Source organism: Macaca mulatta, chromosome X (genome assembly GCF_049350105.2).
Source record: "Macaca mulatta isolate MMU2019108-1 chromosome X, T2T-MMU8v2.0, whole genome shotgun sequence".
Lineage (NCBI taxonomy): Eukaryota > Metazoa > Chordata > Mammalia > Primates > Cercopithecidae > Macaca > Macaca mulatta.
Window position 1 is genome coordinate 153,514,227 of NC_133426.1, and position 24,169 is coordinate 153,538,395.

The following is a 24,169-nucleotide window of genomic DNA, read 5'->3' on the forward strand; positions in this document are numbered from 1 at the left end:
CTGGCACATAGCAGGAGATTCTAAGACCCACTGCTTCATGAAACCACATACACAGACACATACACACCCAAGTAAGCAACATTAAAAAGAACGAAAATGTAAATACTACAAAATATAAATACAAAAACCATAAACAGAATTCATAAGCCATCAAAAGAACTCTAGCAATACACAATGCAAAGTTCCAACAACATATGCAGAAGTTAATATGCAAGTAAAAATACAACAGAAATCACACAGTGAAATCCAAATAACAACAGAAAGAAAATACAAAATTCCAAGCAATGTACATAAAGAAAGAAATAGCAATCAAAACACCAATGACCAAGAGCATGCCAAATCTGAAAACAAATTCAAACACATAATCCCAAAGGAGCCAAAGTCAAAGCAAAACCGTACACATGAAACAAACTGATAAGAATCCCAAAAGCAAAACAAAACAGAGATCCAAACTCAAACAACAAAAACAACATAACAAAATCCCCACGCTACATGCCCTATGCACACAAATATATGGGCGCATATACCAAAGCACACACAGATACATATATTACTCCCCCATCACCATATAAACACAAACAAATGTCCTAGAACAAATGTTAAAAAGTCACAATCACCAACAAATATATCATCAGGGGTATCTGATACTCAAAGCCCAAGGAAATCCTATGAGTGCAAGAAGGATGGAAATAAATACGATGAAGGGTAGCCACATGTAGGTGAATGGTAATACTATTAGGAAAGCAAGTAGAGTAGTTTTCTTCTATTTCATTATAACCTACATTTCCCATGAAATTTTTGAGTTGCGGGGGAGGGCATGTGGTTGTTTGGAGATGGGAAACAAATTCAAATTACACAATCCGTATTTGCCAACACTTGATAGAGTTTACCTGAAAGGAGGCATCCTCACATTTTTCAGCACAGAAGTGTAAAAGCCTTACTGCTCCAGTCCTGTCTCTCTGTCTCTTTCATTCTGTCTCTGATTGTCTTTCTCTTTCTTTCATAATAGCTATAGTTTAAGAAAAGATATCCTGAAAACATGGAAAGAGAAAAGTCAATACAATATTTCCTAACTTTTTAGGAGGTCAGAGAAGGGAGTTACTATGTGGCCTGGCACAGGTGATTCTGACTACCAAGGTAAAATTGGAGTGCTACTCCACAATGGAGGTAAGGAAGCATATGTCTGAAATACATAAGATCTCTCTTAGTATTACTATGCCTTGTGATTAAGGTCAATAGATAACTATAACAACCCAATCCTGGCAGGACTACTAATGGCCCAGACCCTTCAGAAATGAAAGTTTGGGTCACTCCACCAGGTAAAAAATAATGGCTGAGATGCTTGCTGAAGGCAAAGGGAATATAAAATAGGTAGTGAAAAGAAGTAGTTGTAAATACCAGCTACCACCAGATGACAGTTACAGAAATGAGAACGGTAGTTCTCATGATTATTTTCTACTTATATTTTTATTAATCTATTTCTGTATGTGTTTTCTTGTCTCTCTTATCCCCTTTCCATGTAACATAAGATGTACCGATATTATATCATAGTTATTAACCATCATTAACTTTAAATCATAGTAGTGATGTTATGGAATATCAAGGAGAAGAGTAAACAACACTCCAGGACTTTATCTCCTCTTCTGGTGAAGTGGTTTGTGAATTCTGGGTTGTATAAATGGTAGTTGTATCATATTAAATGAAATTATGACCTTGGTATTTTTCTCATTTGATGATTAAATATAATTTCAGGAGACGTGTATAAGTGTCAAAATGACAAGGGGTGAACTTGTGATGATATCAATTCTATGTTGCAACCTGATTGGGTCATGGAGTGCCCAGACATTTGGTCAATCATTATTCTGGGTGTTTCTGTGAAGGTCTTTTTGGGTGAGATTAGCATTTAAATCAGTAGAATGAGGAAATCAGACCTCCCTCCCTAATGTGGGTGGGCCTGCACCAATCAGATGAAGGTTTAAAATGGAACAAAAAGGCTGACTCTCCCCTGAGTTAGAGAGAATTCCTCCTGCCTGACTGCCTTCAAACTGGGGCATCGCCTTTTTTTCTGGCATTGTACTCAAATTAAAACATTAGTTCTTCCTGGGTCTCAAGCCTGCTGGCCTTTGGACTGGAACTACAAAATGGTTCATTCTACTGCTTCTTTGGCCTCTGGACTTGGACTGCAACTATATCGTCAGTTCTCCTGGGTCCCCAGCTTGCTGACCCATCTCTCTGCAGATCTTGGAACTTACCAGCCTCCATAATTGTCTGAAGTAATTCCTTACAGTATCCTTATAATAAATATCTTAAGGGATTTATTTTAAAAACAGACTATATACATATATATTTGCTCATTCTTCTGGGTGTTTCTTTGAAGGTCTTATAAGACCTGATCCAGAATCTGAGGGTGCCTGGGGTGCCTGTGAAAAGTATCTCCTGTAGATTTTTTAAGCATTTATTCCTTTTTCTCCACAAAAGGACTACAACACTGGGAACAAGATCTGAGGTAGGAACATGATCCTTTTTCTGGATCCTTTTCCTTTTTCTGTGAATGTCATATGTGTGTGTGTGTGTGTGTGTGTGTGTGTGTGTGTGTGTGTGTGTGTGTGTGTGTGTATGTATATATATCAAGGGATATATAAATCCGTTTGTATATATAAAGTTTCCCCAAGTATATGTACACACATGTTTATACATATATATTCTCATCACTTCATCCATTCGCATAATAGTTAAGACCAGCTAAAAACATAAATAGTTCAAATGAAAGCAAATTTGGGGTATCAAATCAAACTCTACTGATGTGAGAATATCATCATGGATACACGGGAATATTAAAGGGAATTGAGGAGATCACTTCGTAAGACGGTTCATGGAGTTTGGAGTTCAGCAGGGAAGGGCAGGAGGGTATTTGTGCTCCCTACAAAGAAAGCTTAAATATTGTGAGGAAAGAAGATCAGTGTAAACTTTTCAGGGGTTTATAAGGCAAGAAGTGTATTTGGGTTGTATAGAGAGTAAAGACTAGGAGGTACAAGAGAAAAAGTATGTTCCTACCTCACATCTTGTTTCCAGTGTAGTCAGTCATTTTGTGGAGAAAAAGCAATAAATAATTGAAAAATCTACATGAGAGACTTTTCCCAGGCACCCTCAGATTCTGGATCAGATCTCTCAAGAGGTGCTTCAGAGAGTACCTGGAAATGGCTCATCACCAAAGGTTGGGTACCAAGGCTCAAGGGAGGGCAGTATCATCACTGAAAGTCCACTCATTATTACCAATGCCACCACAAATGATGTCCATGTTGCACATTACTCTACTCAGAAGGGTGCCTTACAAATATTAATATATTAAGTAACACCTTCCTGAATAAGGCACTACACATAACGGCACTAGACACAGCATGGCTGATGGTGGTGGCCCTGACCATCTTAATAGTCATACGGGGAAACTACAGATGAGGCTATTTCCAGAGAAGCTCATTCTCTAGGTTTTACCCCACAGAATTCTCTTCAAAGGGTTTCATGAGTTGACCCATCACTGAGTGGGTAGTTCTGACACTTAGGAAATGGCACCTGTATGCAGGTAGCCATATTCCTTTCTCCAGGGGCAGCACTGAGGTTGTACCTGTTGTGCATTATTTCACTCCAAAAGGTGCAAAACATATTTCTAGACACATGAATGGCACTTATTGAAGTGAAGCACTACACACAGCACAGCTGAAAATGCCCATCGCTCCCCCCACTCTGCCGTTCCCGTCAGAATCCCAACACTCTCAGTTCATTCGGATACGCAGAGTATACTCAACAGATTCAAAACAAACCCTTTCCCTCTCCCTTTTGTCTTCCATGTCGTTTGCTGAATGCTTATTACTTTACCTGCTGCACATTTAATGAGACAGATGTCTTATTACTTTACCTGCTGCACATTTAATGAGACAGATTTTAGGACAGGGAAAAGTTTCCCTCTTCCTCTCAGACTTAGCATACTTGACTGAATTGTTCTGCTCATTTTCAATTTAATATAGTTGGCACATGAACAACTACTTTGTATGCCTCAAAAGCCAGTCATTACGTAGAAAGGACCATTCAAGTTACTCATCATACCTAGCGATTGCAGGCCAGACAGAGCTCAGTTGAAACAGTGCTGGAGAGTTCTCTTCTTTCCAATTTGAATCTCCCTTATATCATTTGGGCCTTGGCTTGGCATCCTCTGTTCAGAGATGAAGGCCTACAGCAGCAGAAGCAATAGTCACCACAGTCATGTACTTGCACATCGGTGTTTAGACCAAGAAATATCTGCAACACATGTGAACACCTGCAAATAAACATGTGAACAATGAAACAACCCAAAAATGAATGCACACAAAATAGGGCAATGCAAACACAAAGACAAACACTGCATGATCTGACTCATATGAAGAGTCTAAAAAAGTTGATCTCATAGGAGTAGAGAGTAGAATGATGGTTACCAGAGTCTGGGGAAGGGGGCTTAGACAAAAATTGGTTTATGGGTACAGGGTCACAGTCAGGAAGGATAAGAAGTTCTGATGTGTTATTGTGCAGAAAAGTGATTATAGTTAACAATATTTTAAGGTATATTTCAAAATCACTAGAAGAGAGGGTTTTGAATGTTCTCTCCACAAAGAAATGGATGTTTGAGGTAATGAAAATGCTAAATCCCTGATTTGATGATTACACAATGCATATATGTATCAAAATATCTCACTATATCCCATCAATATTTATAATTATTATGTGTCAACTAAAAAAACAATAAAGGAGTAATTTTTTTTTTTTTTTTGAGACAGAGCTTTGCTCTTGTTGCCCAGGCTGGAGAACAATGGTGCAATCTCAGCTCACTGCAACCTCTGCCTCCCAGGTTCAAGCGATTCTCCTGCCTCGGCCTCCTAAGTAGCTGGGATTACAGGCATGGGCCACCAGGCCCAGCTAATTTTCTGTATTTTTAGTAGCGGCGGGGTTTCACCATGTTGGCCAGGCTGGTCTTGAACTCCCGGCCTCAGGTGATCCACCAGCCTCGGCCTCCCAAATTGCTAGGATTACAGGCATGAGCCACCGTGCCCAGCCAGGAGTAACAATTTTTAAGAACGTAAAAATACTACTGAAAATTCTAATTAACACACATTGAAAAACACCATTCAAAATAGGAATAAAAAGAACACACAAAATACACAAAACACATGCAAATATACAAAATTATACAGGAAACAAAAACCCAAATAAAGCAAACATGCAAAACAATAACAAAAAAAAAGAAGAAGAACACACACAATACAAAACCCCCCAAAACATAAAAACAAATACACTAAAATATAACTTAAATTCCAAACAAAACAGAGAACAAAGTTCAAAGTTCAAAGGAAATCTAGCACGTATCAGGGATAGACGATGCTGCACTGAGAAATGCTGCGAGTGCAGGAAGTAGAGGAGTGGACACTGAGAAGTAAACAGATGTGGTATCATAATAAACAATGATAGAAAACAAAGTAGAACAGTTTCCCACCTCTTCACTACAGCCTGTATTTCTTCATGGCTTTGGGTGAAGTGAGGTATTTGGCCACTTCGAAAACAAAATCCATACACATCGGTTGCCAACTAGACACCAAGACATGATTTGAAAGAGCTTTCCTGGGAGATAATGCAGCAGCAGATTGTCAAATTCTATCCCATCCTCTGATATGGACATGTAACATTTACACCTTGCTTCCCAGGTCATGCTTCCTGTGGGCTCCGGGAATGTGATTCTCCCTCCCCCTCTAATTTCTCCTCCCCTCCCTCCCCTTCCTCCCCTTCTCCTCTTTCCCCTTTTCCACCCTCTCCCTTCTCCCCTTTCTCTCCTTCCCCTCCCCTCTCTTTCTCCTTCTGCCCCTCCATACAGATATTTTTATATCAAGGTTCATAGCTGCTTTATTTCTAGTAGCCATAGCCAAAATAGATACAAACTGGAGACACATGGTCATTAGCAGGTGAATGCATTTAAAAAACCTGGAATATCCATACAGTGGACTACTACTCATCCATAAAAACAAACTAACTATTGATGCAAATAACAATGTGGACAAATTTCAAAATAATTATGCTGGGGGGAAATAAGCTAGGCCAAAATAAACAGTATATACAGTATGATTTCGTTTTAATAAAAATGTTGTCCAGGCACCATGGCTCATGCCTGTAATCCCAGCACTTTGGGAGGCTGACACAAGAGGATCACTTGAGGTCAGGAGTTCGAGACCAGCCTGGCCAACATGGTGAAATCTTGTCTCTACTAAGAATACAAAAAATTAACTCAGCATGGTGGTGCGCACTTGTAGTCCCAGATACTCGGGAGGCTGAGGTAGGAGAATTGCTTGAACCTGGGTTGCAGAGTTTACAGTGAGCCAAAATCGCACCACTACACTCCAGCCTGAGTGAGAGAGAGAGAGACTCCATCATCTCAAAAAATAAGAATCTGGAAAATAAAATCTAATCCATAGTGCATAAAAGCAGATTAGTGACTGCATGGCTCTGTGGTTATGTGCAGAGGAGCGAAAATGAAGATCACAAAGGGGCAGGAGGAGTCTTTCAGGGAGGATGTATAATATTCTCTATTTTGATTTAGGTGATGATTTCATGGGTATATAAACAGAATATGTCAAAGCGCGAACTTTGTCAGTCATATCTCAATAATGCTTTTTAAGAACTAAAGCTATCACAATATAAAAATCTCAAAATAACCAACACATACTCATACACGCAATTCAAAGAAAGCCATATAAGCTAAAAAAAAAAAATTCAACAAATAATGCAAATTATCCCTAACAAAAGAAATTTTAGCCTTATGTACCAACTTCTATAAATGATGATTTTTAGAAAAGCGAATCAGAAAAACAGGGCACAAATAAATAAAAACTAAGTAAACCAATAATATATTTTTAAACCCCTATCAACAATAATCCCAAATTAGAAAAGCTCTATAAACAGGATTCAAATAAATAAATCAATCAACTACAACAAATTCCAAACAGAATTAATACATGAACTTATCAATTAGAAAGCATGCTGCAAATACCAAACCATGTAAGCATACACACAGATACTGAGGCAAAACATTTAAAATCCAAGCAAACTCCCACAACTTACAAAAAAACACATCCCCAATAAAGTGCACGTATATATGAAAGACAAAACTTTCTGAGCCTCACACAAATATTAAAGGTGAAAAAATAACTACAGCAACAAAACAAAAATCATACAAATTTAAATATCCCAAAACACAAGGAAAATGAAGAAACCCACACATATACACACACAAAATAAAACAATAAACACAAACTGAAACTAAAAATACATGGAAAATAACAAAATACTCTTAAAAAGTCAACATCATTCAAAAATAAAACACAATCACAGAAATGCATGCATACACACCCACATCCATCCACCCACCCACCCACTCACATATACACACACAAAAAGTCAAGCTGAAAAGCAAACAGAAATACACTAGGGAATAAAACAAAAATATAGGAAAACAGCAGGAAAGAAACAAACATGTCTAAATACACAAAGGGAACTATAACTAAAACTCCCAAGCACCTCTCAGTACAAATCAAACCAAACACATAAATTAAAACGAAATCAAAACCAAAGAAGAAAACTCAGGTTTGAACCAAAAACTAGTAATTAAATCATGACAGCCCCCACCGCCACCAAAACAGGAATAAAACATTTGCTGAAACCCAAACCACAATTCTAACTTTAAAAACAAAACAAAACAAAACAAAAACCAAAAAAACAAAACTTCAAGTATGCAAGGAAACAAGCAGAGGTGCCATGAACACTGAAAGGCAAACAATAAAAAATCACACTGTATCCCCAAAATACGTGCGATAATTATATGTCAGTTAAAAATAATACAGGCAAACAAAATAAACCTAAAAATGCAAAAACCAACTTTAAAAAATAAATGCACAGAGACTTTGGAAATGAAAGGACAATTATAAACAAAGTAATATCACAAAAGAAATAAAAACAAAACAAAAACCAGCTACCAATATCTGGATAAACAACAATTACTACAGAAAAACAATTTGAAAGATCCCACCAAACTCAACCACAATATGCACATGAACCAATCAACTAACTAAATTAACTCATTTGTAAAAACCAACACACACTTACTCACACCTTCTCAAAAATAAGCACAAATTTGAGAACAATTTGCAATGGTGCCGCCGTCACTGCCCCAGACACACATCTAGTGTGGTGAGACTTTTTACCCAGGAAAATTCTTAGAGCTCATGAAATAGGGAAGAAACCATGAGCAGTAGACACTGGTTGTACACAGGCGATAATGTAGTAGTATTAGTAATAGAAGAGAAGAATACCCTTCCTCTTGGTTACAATCTAAATTTTTGCCGAGATTTGGAATAGGAGTGAGACATGTTACTGACTCAAGATGCCAACAAAATTCCATAAACTTCAACTTGCCCACTCAAGGTGCTTTATGATAATTAATCCGGAAGGGGTCACCAGGATAATTACCCTCCAACCCCACTCCACCTCCATTTTTCCAGCACTGTAGTGTAGACAACCTGCTTCCTAGTCACTGCTCCAATCCTGAAGATGTTCTCCAGGGATCCAGTGCTGGCCATCTTTTGTCTGTGATTGTCAAGACACAATCTTTCTGAAGACCTTAGATTAAGAAGGAACAACTGAAGGAAAGTGGAAGGGAAAAGACAAATATACATGTTATCATTCTCAATAATCTGAGATGAATACCTTCACTTCCTTTTATTCCTTCACATAATTTTAAAAGTAAAATGTTAAATAGAATTCAAAGAAAACTAACAAAACAAATATTCTAGGCAACTTCTTAACCCTTTATAGATATTTTGAAAGGACCGATATACACAGTTTCAATAAATATTTAAATATATATATATATATATATATATATATATATATATATTTAACCTACAGATAATTTTGGAAATAATGTATTTTTCCAAGTAAGGAAGAACATACAAACTCTTGAGGAAAGACTTGTCTTCAATCCTGAAAGAGCAAGAGCTTTTTGGTGCAGAGGGATGCTTCCGAGGCAGGAGGGAATTTGAAGAGCCCACTGGGAAATGAAAAGGCTTGGAAGCTAAAAGAAATGTTGTGAGGAAAAAATAGGTTGGAGGTTTTTCGAGGCAAAATGAATACTTGGGTGCTGTAGCAGTAGAAGCTCTGAATATACAAAGAGGAAAAGCCACATCCTCACTACAAATTGTCTTACCTGTGTGGGCATGCCTCCTTTGGACAAGGGTATATAAATCCTTGGAAAACATACATGGGTGATTTTTCCTGGGAACCCTCAGTCCCTAGGATTTGCCTTTCAAGACCTGCCTATGGGAGTTGATTGAGTTAGCCCAGCAAGGGGAGGGTGGCGCTTGGACACAAGGGAGGGCAGCTCCGTGCATGCTTATGGCATGTGTATACACTCACACCCATGGCCACCAAGTATGCCTTACGTGATGTGTATTACTCTACTCAAAAAGGCGACAATCATGTTTTAGTTTATGTGAGTGACGCCCTCTGGAGTAGAGCACGACACTCAGCTGAAGGTGGTGACTGCCCAAATATATACGTGAAGTTTAGATACAATGAAGAATTTCTAGTATGTTTGCCACTCCACCGCCATTCTCTAACCATCCTTTCGTGAGTATACTCTTACTTGCTGCATATTTAATGTGCTGATTTTGAGGCCTTTTTCTCTTCTGTCGGTAACAAATAATCTCACCAACATTTTCCTATTTATTTTCAAGTCATTAGGAATGGCATATTAAAAATGATTTGTTTTCCACCATTGTTAAAGGTCTCCACACCCTCTGTGCCCCAAACTTCCCAGTCCCTTGGTTCAGAGTTATTTAACTTAACACCAAAGCAACAGAGAGAACAAGGTAAACATGCAGAGAACTCAAGGGAAAGAGGTAGATCATTTAGGTGGTGCCAGGATTCATAGGGCAAAAACCTCATTTTCTCCACCATTCCTGGAGATTATACAGATCATTTATCTTGCCTGGAATCATTTCCAAGAAAGCAATTGGCTTATAACCTAGATATATCTTATTCTTCCTTCTCAGCCCTGGACTTTCTCAACATTTCCTGGAGTTCTTGTCTAGAGGATCTCTTTCAAACTTTTCATTTGGAGACACAGGCCTCCCAGGAATCTATTGTTTCCTTTAAATACTGAGGCTGAAGAAACGTGGAAGCAGGTAGGAGTAAGAGATCAACAGACCCCAAACTAGTTATATTTTAAGAGCTAGGGAGCCAAGTTAAACAAAAGACTGTAAAGAGAGAGGGAGGTGTACTGAATAAATTAAAGGAGTAGCTAAATTACTTGCCATGGAGCAAGAAGAAGGGAGAATATGGTGTGGGACATTTAATCTGGACATGTCCAAGTCTCCCGGCATTCAGGAACCTCCACAAGTGTCAATAGTCCAAAATGGCCCAAGTCTACATCTATACACAATAAATCAAACCTTAAACAAAAATATTTCTAAAATCAATTCTACCTCATAAATAAGTGAAACAATGCTCAATATCACTAATCATTAGGGAAATGCAACCAAAACCATAATGTGATACCACTTCACATTCATTAGAATCATTATTATCAACAAGCAAACAAACAGAAAATAACAAGTGTTGACAAGTGAAGAAATTATAACCCCGTGCATTGCTGGTAGGAAAGTAAAATGGCGCAGTCACTACAGAAAACACTATGGTTGTTCTTCAAAAAATTAAAGATAGAATTACCATATTTCAGCAATTCCAGTACTGGGTGTATACCCAAAAGAACTGAGATCCGTATTTCGAAGGGACACAGTGCCCCCATGTTCAAAGCAGCATTATTTATAATAGACAGAAGGTAGAAGCAATACAAGTGTTCATCAACAGATAAAGTGATATGCAAACGTGATATATGCATACAAGGAAATGTTATTTGCCCTACAAAAGGAAATAATTTTATTTTAAACTGGGCCTCCTTATATTGTTCAGGCTAGAATCTAACTCTTGGACTCAAGCAATTACCCGGCTCAGCCTCCTGAGTAGCTGGGACTACAGGCATGTGCCTCCATGTCCAGCTTAGAAATAAAATTCTGACACATGCTATAACATGGATCAACCTTGAAGACATTATGCTGAGTAAAATAAACCAGTCACAAAAGGACAAATACTGTATGATTTTTACTTCTATTCAGTCCCTGGAATAGGCAAACTAGTAGAGACAGAAAGTAGAATAAAGGTTACCAAAAGCTAGGAATGGGGGAGTCAGTGTTTAACGGTTACAGAGTTTTAGTTTGGGATAATGAATCATTTCTGGAGATGGATTGTCGTGATCATTGAACACCACTGTGAATTTACTTAATTTCACTGAATTTTACACTTAAAATGATTAAAATGGTAAATTTTATGTTATATACATTTTACAATTCAAAAAAATTAACCTCCAAATAATTCCAAATACTTCTGAAAATATAAGAACCCACCCCCAAAACAGATACCAAAACTAAAACAATCAGCAGTAAAGCAAAAAAAATACAACCACGAAGCGAAATAAAACCACTCTAAGTAGATACATGTTGTACGGCAATCCAGAGAAAGGTGGGTTTTCCTATTTTTTGATATGAGAACTGCTACTGTCTTAATGTCAACCAACAACCAGAACATTATTCTGGTTTTAACCCTCATAATAACGTAACCATGTACAAATGGGATATACTTTAGCCTCAAACCTGGATGTGCTCCAGTAAATGAAAATAATTTAAGTATCTATAGGTATGTTCAAAAATTTCAACCTGCTATCTAATTTTATAATACCCGATGGTTCAACCTCAAGGAGACATTAGTAGACAAACATAACCAGACATCGTGATGTCCTCTGATGAGGGCTGAAGATCCTGGATGCAAGTGCAGTGGACTCCAGTCCAGATCCTTTTCACCCTTCCAATGTGAGTACTTGTGTGTTTTGTCAGAGCCCCTTTGTTTTGTGATCAGGGCCATTATCAAAGCCTACATAAGGAACTGTGAGCTGACTCCAATGTTTAATACATTCTAGTGCTGGATTTAGAAGAAAAGAAACTAAGGGAGGGCAGTGAGTTGATGTAAAGAAGGGACACTAGAGAGTGGCTGCCTGGGTTCAAATACAAGCTCTGCTTCTTGAGAGCTGTGTGATCATAAGGCATTTATTAAAATTATTTTTCTTCTCTTTTCTCATTAGTAAAATGAGAGTGGATATAACATCTCCTACTTCATAAGGTTCTTGTAAAGATTCACTGAATTCCTGTGCATTAAGAGCTTACAATTCATCACATAAACAGAATAAAAACAAAAACTACATGAATGCTTCTACACTGTTGGTGGGAGTATAAATTAGTTCAACCATTGTGGAAGACAGTGTGGCGATTCCTCAAAGACCTAAAGACAGAAAGACCATTCAACCAAGCAATCCCATTACTGGGTATATTATACCCAAAAGAATATCAATTGTTCTATTATAAAGATACATGCACGAGTATGTTCACTGCAGCACTAGTCACAATGGCAAAGACATGGAATTCACTTAAATGCCCATAAATGATAGACTGGGTAAAGAAAATGTGGTACATATGCATCATGAAATACTATTCAGCCATAAACAAAGAATGAGATCATGTCCTTTACAGTGAAATAGATGGAGCTGGAGACTATTATCTTCAGCAAACTAGCACAGGACCGGACAACCAAGTATGGTATGTTCTCATGCATAAGTGGGAGCTAAATGATGAGAACACATGGACACATAGAGGGGAACAACTCACACTGGAGCCTATCAAAGGGTGGAAGGTGGGAGGAAGGGTAGGATCCGGAAAAATAACTAATGGATGCTAGACTTAATACCTGGGTGATAAAATAATCTGTACAACAACCCTGCATGACCCAAGTTTACCTATATAACAAACCTGCACATCCTGCACATGTACAACTGAACTTTAATGAAAGTTTAAAAAAAAGACCAGAAATAATTACTAAAAAAAAAAAAAAAGAAATAAAAGGAGCTTTAATACCTGGGAGAATAAAATACTTTGGTCTTCAGCAGGGTAAGGATCTGAGAAGGGAGGGAACTGCTGGATGCCTAAGGGGAAAATCTTGAAGAGGAATGTCAATAGGTGATACGTTAAGAGATTTGCAGGTTATGGTTGGGAATAGGTTCTTACAAAAGAAAAAAATACTTTATAGATGACAGGAACACCATGAAGACACTGAAAGGCTTGTTACCATTTTGGTCAAGCAACTTTGTCAAAAGGGATCTGAATCCCAGAAGAAACTCAATAGAAAGTTTTTCCTCAGACTTTCAGTTTCTAGGTCTCACATCTGATAATTAATTTAGAGATTTACCTGAGCTAGTCCAGAACAGGGAGGGTGTCAGCAGAAATGTCTGCACTCTGGGGAAAGTATTATACTGTCTGTAACTTAACATCCCCCATGTATCCACCGTGCCATGTCAGATGATGGAAATACCATGTGTTACTCTACTCACAGAGGTGTCAATCATATCTAATTACACATGATTGCCTCCCTCTTGAGAAGAGTACCACATGAAGAATAGAACATTTAAGGATGGCAGCTCAGCCTGATCATTGACTCATGCACCTTTCTTTTTATATTTTAAAATACGTAATTGATAAACAAAATTTGTATGTATTCAAGGTGTGCAATGTGGTGATTATATATATATACACTGTGTACTGATTACCATAGTAAAATGAATTAACACATCATTCACCACCCTTAGTTACCATTTGTGTGTGTTGTGGGGGTGTGGTGAGGACACTTAAAATCTGCTCTCTTATCAAATTTCCAGTAAACAATACAGCATTATTAAATATAGTCACCATGCTATACATTAGATAGTCAGAGCTTATTTATCACATAACTCAAAGTTTGTACTCTTTGACCAACATGCATCTTTCAAAAACACGTCACTGTTTTCAATCTGAATGGTGACTGGTGTGCATACGAAGGGCCTCTGTAACATGCACTACCCTGTCTTTCTTCATCCATCCTTTCCTGTGTTGTCCAATCATGGTTTGGAGTTATGATATGGCAATTTTCAGAACTATGAACCATTAAGCTTTTCTGATAGATTCTCATGTGCATGGAAGAAAAATCCTTGCATATCTTATCCTGTTTATTTTTCCATTATTATAAAGAGTTAGCAGTTTACATTCCTCAGGTCTAGTAGTTAATAGGAAAATATACTCTATGTCATCTATGCTTGTCACCTGAAGATGAGTCCCTCTACCTGAGTTACGTCGCTCAACTCCTGAACCACAGAATAAGCAGGGAAAACACACAACATTCTAGGATAGGATGGTAATCACTGGTCGGTGTGATGGAGAGTAATGTCTGTTTCTCCTTAAACCTAGGGCAAAAATAAAAATATTTTACTTACCAGGAATGAACTGCAACACAGAAAACGTTCTTGGCATCTATGGATGCCATTCACCTTCTTCCAGTTTGTGAGATTTCTGAGTCTTTCCCTTGAGCATGGTCTTTTCAAGCATTTTTGTTTGCATTTTTCTCCATTTGGAAACATGCAACTGTGTGTCTTCATTTTCCTGGATGAACTAAATCTGGGAGACCAAAATATAGTAACACAAATATGGTAAATGGATATCAGAGAATTGAGATGGAAGAAAGAGGTGATTGTAAGTAGCCTAAAATGTGAAATTGCTACCAGTCAAAAATTATGGTATCTTAATGGAAGAAACAAGTTCCCAGCCTTTCTCATGTACCCTACCCCTGAAATGTTGTGTTGTGTTGCTGTGGCTAAGCAACAGGTGCAGCTGTTAGGGACACTGTTTCTACACTCAGCTCACTTTTGTAGGGTGGAGGCTTTACTGTGGTTTTGGCAAGTTGAGAATATGGGGTCTCTGATCATCTTCATCCCAGAATGATTATAAGACAGAGTTTCAACCCTGGAATGAGCAGGCTGAGAAGACCAAAATGTACGACTACCAATCTTCACTCTATACATAAAGCAGGAGTGTTGTGAAAGAAGCAGGTCACTGCACCTACCCAAAGCTTCAGAGCAGTGAGTCAGAAATTCTTTTTCCCAGTGTGAGGAGTTTGAATAAAAGATGGTATTATAGCTCTCCTAAAAATAATATGACTTCATAGCAGAGTCAGGGAAAGCTCAGGCTTCACGGTGGTCCAGATAACAACACAGATTTTGGAGGTAAGTAAATAAGATGGATTTGGCAGCTGTATGAGAGCAACAAGCTAAACCACAGGCCAGCTTATTTACCAGAGAGTATCCGATAAACTGACAGCTAATAAGAGCCTTCCTGTATCAGAACAAACATGAAAGACTTACCTTTAAAACAATGTGTTCAAAGTGGCTCAAATTATTTTGATCAAACTCTGATACATTTTTCCTTTAAAATTCCAAAAAAGATAGAGAAAATCAGCACTGAATGAGAAAACCAAACATCTCTGTGTGATACACAGAAACCACTAGCTGGACAGAGAGATCAGGAAAAGAAACAAAAAGAATGCTACTGAAACCACTGTCATCTTTGAGTTACTATGTGCATACATAGGCTGTGCTCTCTAAAGAACAGTATAAGAAAATTCACAGCAGATAAGTAAATAAACTCCAGCCAATTCAATAAACAAATTAAAAACAGACAACAACAACAATAAAAGCCGGGAGTGGTGGCTCACGTCTGTAATCCCAGCACTTTGGGAGGCTGAGGTGGGTAGATCACGAGGTCGGGAGATTGAGACCATCCTGGCTAACACGGCGAAACCCCGTCTCTACTAAAAATATAAAAATTAGCCGGGCGTGGTGGCGGGCGCCTGTAGTCTCAGCTACTCAGGAGGCTGAGGCAGGAGAATCGCTTGAACCCAGGAGGCAGAGGTTGCAGTGAGCCGCGATCACGCCACTGCATTCCAACCTGGGCAACAGAGCAAGACTCCATCTCAAAAATAAAACAAAGAAACAAAAATATAATTCCTCAGAGGAAATGGTTATTATCCAGAATACACTATTTGATCTTAACTGTCCTGTTTTACAGAAAATCATAATATGTGCAAAAAAAAAGGTAATGTAATCTTTACAGACAACAAAAATATGTGACAGAAAATGCCCATGTGAGGGCACAGAAGTCATACTAATAGATAAAGCCTTTATCGCAGCAATTAAAGACTTCGAAGAAATAAAAAGAAAATTAGATGTAAAGGAAGTTAGGACGGCAATGTCTCACTGAAAGTTTACAATAATGAAAATGTAGAAAACACTTTTTTCTTTTTTTGATATGGTGTCTCCTCTGTCACCCAGGCTGGAGTGCAATGGTGCAATCTCGACTCACTACAACCTCCACCTCCCGGATTCCAGTGATTCTCCTGTCTCAGCCTCCCAAGTAGCTAGGACTACAGGCACCTACCATCATACCCAGCTAATTTTTGTATTTTTGTAGAGATGGGGGTTTCACTATGTTGGCCAGGCTGGTCTTGAACTCCTGACCTCAGGTGATCTGCCTGCCTCGGCCTCCCAAAGTGCTGGGGAAAACATTTATTAAAAAGAAAAATATGGATTTTAAAAGTACAACAGCTTAAATAAAAAATCAATAGAGAATCTCAACAGTATATTTCAAGTATCAGAATAAATAATATAACAAATTGCACATTAATAGTACTAATGCCTTATGAAGAATGCAGAAGAAAATGAATAAGGAAAAATGAACAGAGCATCAAGGAGGTAAAAGAACAGAAAGGGCAAAAGATCTTCGTTATGGAATTACCAGAATCAGAAGAGAGAGTAAAGGAAAAAGAAATCTGCCCAAATAGATATTCTTAGGAAGGAACACTTCCTAAATTTGATGAAAAATGTTACACATTGAAGAAGTACAACAAATTTCAAGTACAACAGATACAAAGAAACTCAGATTAACAGACATTATATGCAATCTGTTGATACCTATGAAAAATAGTTATTATTGACAGCTGCAGGAGAAAAGCAACTCATTGCATGCAGTAATTTTTGTAAGATTAATAGCTGACTTTTCACAAGAAAGTATACAGGCCAGAAAGCAGTGGGAGGTTATATTCAACATGCTAAAACAAAAACAGTCAAACAAGAATAATATATTTAAGGCTAACAGCTGTTTACTATGGTACTAAAAGCACAACTCGTAACATAAAAAATCAATAAATTGCATTTTATTAAAATTGAAAATGCTTGCTTTGTATGAAACAGTTAAGAGAATGAAAAACCAGATTGTGGATTGAGATATGTATGCAAATCACATTTTTAAAGGAGTTGTATTCAGAACATATAAGAACTCTTAAATATCATTAATAATAACTCAGTGCAATAAAATTTGTAAACATTCCTCAATGGATACTTCATTAAGAAGATGTATGAATGGCAAATAAATATATTAAGAGACACTCAATACTTGTGGTCAATATGAATGTGCAAATTAAAACTACAATGACAAAAATCTATACAAATATTACAATGGCTAATAAAAACACAAAACAACACAAAAATTGCCAACAAAATACACTGATAAGAATATGAGTAACTGGAGATGTTAGACATTTTTCATGGCAGCAAAAAATGTTAAAGCAGTTCTGGAATAAGTTATTTTTCTATTGCTTTTAAATTTAAAATTACATTTACCATAAGACCTGCAAGTTACACTGCTGACTACTTGTGCAAGTAAAATAAAACTTGTATTTATACACATATCTGTGTGCAACTGTGCATGGTACAATTATTTGTAATGTCCAACAAGTTGAAAAAAAGATTGTCCATCACCTGACTTGTACCCAACTCAGTAATAAAAACACTGACGCAATTGAGTCTTGTTGCTTTTTCTTGCTTTCTCTCTCCCCGTTTCTCTCTCTCTTTTTTTTTCAATCACTCTCACTCATCACAGTGTTAGGAAATGACACTGTGTGAAAAATAAAGGGAAAATGAAAGACATGTAAGTTAAAATAAATAGTAATAGCAAAACAAAATGAAATAAATCAGAGAGTACAAGTTTCTGTGTGCTATGTACAACCTCTTATAAATTGGTGGCTTATAAAGGATTCAAATGCTTTTCAAAGAATGAGTACTTCTTCAGCCAATGAAGAAAAAAAATGAGCTTTTATATTTAAGACAGAAAATATGTTGTCAGCAGGTTGGGATCTGAGTAGTAGAAGGGGATTTGGAAAGGCCTAAAAAGAAGGCTTGAAAATGAGGAGGGGGAATGATAAATAATAACTTGTAAACTGATATAAGCATCAAGAAAGAAAAAGGTTCTGTAAAACTTAATACTCTGTAGCAGAGAATAAAAACATAGCCACACTGAAAACCTGGTTTTCATTTTCGTCAGGCAACTTCACAAAAATAGATAGAAATGCCAGGATCAAATATCCCGGGAAAAAATAAAAACAAGAAAAGGCGTTTTTCCAGGACCTTTAGTTCCTAGGATTTGCCTCTGCAAATTTACATAAGATGATTCCATGAGATAGTCCAGCAAGGTGGGGGAGGTGTGTGAACAGCATAGATGTACTCCATGGAAAACAGCTCTCTGCATGCAACTAATCTTCCCTCAAGTGCACCCATAGTTATATTACATGTGCTGCATATGTCATGCGTTACACTACTCGTAGAGGTTTCAATCATATGTGATTACCATATGTGATTGCTACTCTCTCGAGTAAGGTACCACAGACAGCATGTCTAAGGATGGAAGTCCTGCTTAAACACCCATTCATGTACCTTTTTAAAAGCTACTCAATGTTTTCAGGCTGTGAGTGGCTACCAGTATTGGTTCAAAGTACCTCTACAGTGAACACTCCACTGTTTTTTTCCTCATCCATTCTTCCCTGAAATGTTATCCACTCGTGTGTTGAAGTTTTCACATGGTAGTTTTCAGAACTGAGGACCAATAAGCCTCTTTTTTGTTTGTTTGTTTGTTTGTTTGTTTGAGATGAAGTCTCACTCTGTTGCCCAGGCTCGAGTGTGGTGGTGCAATCTTGGCCCACAGCAACTTCCACTTCCCAGGTTCAAGCAATTCTCCTGCCTCAGCCTCCCGAGTGGCTGGGATTACAGGCACCCACCACCACACCCAGCTAATTTTTGTATTTTTAGTAGAGACTAGGTTTCACTATGTTGGCTAGGCTGGTTTCGAACTCCTGACCTCAAGTGATCCACCCGCCTTGGCCTCCCAAAGTGCTGGAATCATTAAGCCTTTCTCTTATGTTCTCTTGCATATATAAGAGGTACCCCTGAGTGTCTTGTCCTGATTTTTTTTCCATTATTATATATAAAGCATTAACAAATCATTTGTCTTCTTTAGATCCAATAATTAAGCAGTAAATATACTGCATCTCACCACTCTTGCCTTGTCACCCAAAGATCTGAGTCCTTTTATCCGAGTTATGTTCCTCAATTTCTGAATCACAGAATGAGCAGATAAAAAAGACCAGATTGGCTGGGCGTGGTGGCTCACGCCTGTAATCCCAGCACTTTGGGAGGCCGAGGCGGGTGGATCATGAGGTCAGGAGATCAAGACCATACTGGCTAACATGGTGAAACCCCATCTCTACATACAAAAAAACTAGTGTGGTGGCGGGCGCCTGTAGTCCCAGCTGCTGGGGAGGCTGAGGCAGGAGAATGGTGTGAATCCAGGAGGCGGAGTTTGCAGTGAGCCGAGATCATGCCACTGCACTCCAGCCTGGGTGACAGAGTAACACTCCGTCTCAAAAAAAAAAAAAAAAAAAAAAAAAAAAACCAGATCAACTAAGTAAATAACAAGATAATAATCAGTATAATCAGTAGGTTCAGTAGCTAGTGGAATGGAAAGAGTAAAAATTCATTTTTCTTTCCAGACTCGGGAATTGAAAAAGCTCATTTTACATACCAGGAGTGATCAACGAGACAGAAAATGGTCTTGGTATCTTGGGATGTTCTTATATTTCTTTTTGTTCCTGTTATGTTCCTGAGTTTTCTGAGCATTTTCCTGGAACAAGATAGTTTACAGTTGTTTTTTTGTTTGTTTGTTTGGTTGGTTTTTTACCCTTTTCCATTGAGTAACATAGCATGAGAAGGGCCTCAGAAAGGTGAAACGCCAGAGTCATACTAAAATATGCCTAATGGAAATATCATCAGGAAAGGAGAGAGAAAACCAGAAAAAAATAGTGTTGAAAGATATAATGCTAAAAACTTCAACTTTCATAAAAACATAAATTTATACATCAGAAAAGTGAGATTAACATGAAGATATCCAGAGTTAAAGACATTGTATTCAATCTGTTAATGGAGAGAGAGACAGAGAGAGAAAGAGAATGTGTACAAGAAAGAATACCTTTACAGCTGCAAGAGAAAGGGAGCATATGTCATACAAGTGATTCTTCCAAGATTTAACGCTGACTTTTTTTGAGAAACCATGGAAGCTAGAATCAGTTGTAGAACATATTCAAAATGCTGAAAGAAAAACATAGTTAACCATGAATCTCACGTCTAAGGCTAAAAGTTGTTAGATGCAGCATTAAAAGCATAACACATAAATTGAAAAACTGATAAGTTGTACTTTATCAAAATTGAAAACATTTGCTCTGCACAAAATACTGTTGAAAATAAAAAAAAAAACAAAACAGATTGAGAGATAATATATGTAAATCATAATTCTGGCCAAGAAATTGTATGCAGTATACCTATATATCTCTATCTACATGTATATAGTAAACCTCAAAAATAAGTGAACAACTCAATAAAGGTGAGAAAAATCCCAAAGGCACTTCATCAAAGAAGATACATGAACGATAAGTAAGTACATGTACAGGTGCTCAACATTTTCAGTCGATAAGGTGATGCAAATTAAAACCACAACTGACAAGGGAACTATACACATATTAAAACTGCTAATAAAAAGCAAAACAAAAGCTTCTCAATACAAAATGCTGACGAGGAGTTGGGTAACTGGATCACTAATACATTGCTTAAAGCAGCACAAAATGGTAAAACCATTCTGGAAATTATTTTTTAATTAATTAGAAATTTAAACTTACACTTGCCACATGACCTTCAAATCCTACTAGTAGCAATTTACACAAGGAAAATGAAACTTGTGTTCATATATACATCTGTATGCAAATATAAAAAGTAGCTTTATTTATAGCCATGAATAACTGGAATAAAACCTAGATGTCCACCTGTGACTTCTACCCTACTTGATTTAAAAAAAAAAAAAAAAAAAAAAAAAAAAAAAAAAAAAAAGATTATTCTTGCTCTTGATCTTACCCTAATTCTGACTCTCATTCTCTCCTTTCCCCATTTTCTGCTTCCATCCACCCTCCCTCATCACTGAATCAGAAAGAAATACCATAAAGGAAGTAAATTAAAAACTAGAGATACAAAAATGTTTTTAAATGCAAAAAAAAAAAAATCAAACAATAAAAATTTCTCAGTATAATTCACAACTCCTGATATATTAGTTACTAATAATAGATTAAAATATATTTACAAAAGAACGAATATGTACTTTATTAGCACATGAAGAAACAGAACATTTTATATCTGAGATAGAAAATATTTTGTTTTTCAGAAGGTTAAGTGTTTAAGAAGCAGGAGGGAATTTTGGAAGGCTTAAGAAGACTTGAATGAGAAAGGAAGCTAACAGTTAACAGATTGGGATGTTGGAGTAGGAAATAGTTTCTGCAAAATGAATAACACTCTTAAGGCAGAAAGAAACTACATAATGGCAAGATAAACCTTGATTCAATCAGGCAACATTATAGAAATGGAAATCAATCTCAGAAGAACTCAATGGGAGGCTTTTTGCGAGGACCTTAAATTCCTAGATCACGCCTCTGATCAGGCACCTGAGAGAGTTTTCTGAGGTAGTCCAGCATGGAAGTGGAGGGTTTGCGAGGGGAAAATACCTGCACTGTAAGGAAAGCATCCCTCTGCATGCAACTAAATGCCTCTAACACACACATAGTGTCGTCATGTATGTTGCATGTGTCATGCATTACTCTACCCACAGACATACCAATCATTTTTAACTATACATGATTGCCACTGCCTGCAGTAGGGTACCACACACAACATGTCTGAGGATGGCAGTTTTGCTTTAATACCCACCCATTCACCTTTAAAACAACCACTCAATATTTACAAGCTGTGAGTGGCCATTGGAATTTGGACAAAGGACTTCTATAGCATCCAATCCACTATCTTTCCTTATATTTCCCGCTTTGAGTGCCGTCCACTCCCACGCTGCAGCTTTCACCTGACAGTTTTCAGAACTGAGAAATATTAAACATTTCTGCTAGGTTCTGTTACCCACAGAAGAAATATCCTTGCATGTCTTATCCTGTCCCTTTTCACATTGCTACTTGCAAAGCATTTACTACCAGTTTGCATTCTTTAAATCCATTAATTAAGTAGTAAATAATCCTCCATCTCATCAATCTCATATCAGGTGTGTCCCCACCTAAATTTCATCTCGTAGCTCCCATGATTCCCAGGTGTTGTGGGAGGGACCCAGTGGAAGATGATTGAATCATGGGGGCAGGTCTTTCCTGTGCTGTTCTCAAAAAAGTGACTAAGTCTCATGAGATCTGATGGTTTTAAATATGGGAGTTTTCCTGCACAAGCTCTTTATCTTTCCTTGTAACCATCCACGTAAGATGTAACATGCTCCTCCTTGCCTTCTAACATGATTGTGAGGCTTCCCCACCCACATGGAACCGTGAGCTCTCCATTAAACCTCTTTCCTTTGTAAATTGCCCAGTGTTGGATATGTCTTTATCAGCAATGTGAAAACGGACTAATACAGTAAATTCGTACCAGTAGAGTGGGACACAGCTGGAAAGATACCTGAAAATGTGGAAGCGAGTTTCGAACTGGGTAACAGGCATGGGTTGAAACACTTTGGAGAGCTAAGAAGACAGGAAAATGTGGGAAAGTTTGGAACTCCCTAGAGACTTGTTGAATGGCTTTGCCCAAAATGTTGACAATGATATGGACAATGAAATCCAGGTTGAGGTAGTCTCAGATGGAGATGAGGAACTTGTTGGAAACTGGAGCAAAGGTGACTCTTGTTATGTTTTAGCAAAGAGACTGACAGAATCTTGCACCTGCCCTAGAGATCTGTGGAACTTTGAACTTGAGAGAGATGATTTAGGGTATCTGGCAGAAGAAATTTCTAAGCAGCAAAGCATTCAAGAGGTAACTTGCATACAGTTAAAGGCATTCCATTTTATAAGGGAGGCAGAGCATAAAAGTTTGGAAAATTTGCAGCCAGACAATGCAATAGAAAAGGAAAACCCACTTTCTGAGGAAAATCCAAGCCATCTGCAGATAATTGCATAAGTAATGAGGAGCCAAATGTTAATCCCCAAGACAATGGGGGAAGTATCTCCATGGCATGTCAGAGGTCTTTGTGGCAGCCCCTCCCATCACAGGCCTGGAGGCCTAAGGGGAAAAAGTGGTTTTGTGGGCCAGGCCCAGGGTTCCTATGCTATGTGCAGTCCAGCGACTTGGTGCCCTGCATCCCATCCACTCCAACTGTGGCAAAAAGGGGTCAAGGTATAGATCAGGCCGTGGCTTTGGAGGGTGCAAGCCCCAAGCCTTGGCAGCTTCCATAAGCTGTTGAGCCTGTGGGTTCACAGAAGTCAAGAATTGAGGTTTGGGAAACTCCACCTAGATTTCAGAGGATGAATAGAAATGCCTGGATCTACAGGCAGAAGTTTGCTGCAGAGGCAGGCCTCTCACAGAGAACCTCTGCTATGGCAGTGCAGAAGAGAAATGTGGGATCACAGCCCTGACACAGAGTCCCTACTGAGAACTGCCTAGTAGAGCTATGAGAGGAAGGCCACCATCCTCCAGACCCCAGAATGGTAGATTCACTGACAGCTTGCACTGTGTCCCTGGAAAAGTGACAGACACTCAACACTGGCCCATGAAGACAACCAAGAAGGAGGCTGTACCCTCCAAAGCCATAGGGGTGGAGCTGCCCAAGGCTGTGGAAACCCACCTCTTGCATCAGCATGACCTAGATGTGAGAAATGGAGTCAAAGAAGATCATTTGGGAGCTTTAAGATTTGACTGCCCCTCTGGATTTTGGACTTGCATGGAGCC

At 38.0% G+C, this 24,169-nt stretch overlaps 5 non-coding genes across 5 annotated transcripts; all 5 read right to left on the bottom strand.

The window, feature by feature from the left end:
- Positions 1-3,285: 3,285 nt before the first annotated feature.
- On the bottom strand, positions 3,286-3,394 carry MIR506 (microRNA mir-506). Its single transcript, NR_032313.1, has one exon. It is a non-coding gene; the product is annotated as a microRNA mir-506 (primary transcript).
- A 224-nt stretch (positions 3,395-3,618) lies between these two features.
- On the bottom strand, positions 3,619-3,712 carry MIR507 (microRNA mir-507). The gene has a single exon (NR_032314.1). It is a non-coding gene; the product is annotated as a microRNA mir-507 (primary transcript).
- Positions 3,713-9,510: 5,798 nt separating this feature from the next.
- MIR508 (microRNA mir-508) lies at positions 9,511-9,595 on the bottom strand. The gene has a single exon (NR_032315.1). It is a non-coding gene; the product is annotated as a microRNA mir-508 (primary transcript).
- Positions 9,596-13,532: 3,937 nt separating this feature from the next.
- On the bottom strand, positions 13,533-13,643 carry MIR514B (microRNA mir-514b). Its single transcript, NR_128311.1, is given in 1 exon segment — positions 13,533-13,643. It is a non-coding gene; the product is annotated as a microRNA mir-514b (primary transcript).
- Positions 13,644-22,042: 8,399 nt separating this feature from the next.
- Positions 22,043-22,136, bottom strand: MIR509-1 (microRNA mir-509-1). The gene is given in 1 exon segment (NR_032316.1): positions 22,043-22,136. It is a non-coding gene; the product is annotated as a microRNA mir-509-1 (primary transcript).
- Positions 22,137-24,169: the final 2,033 nt, after the last annotated feature.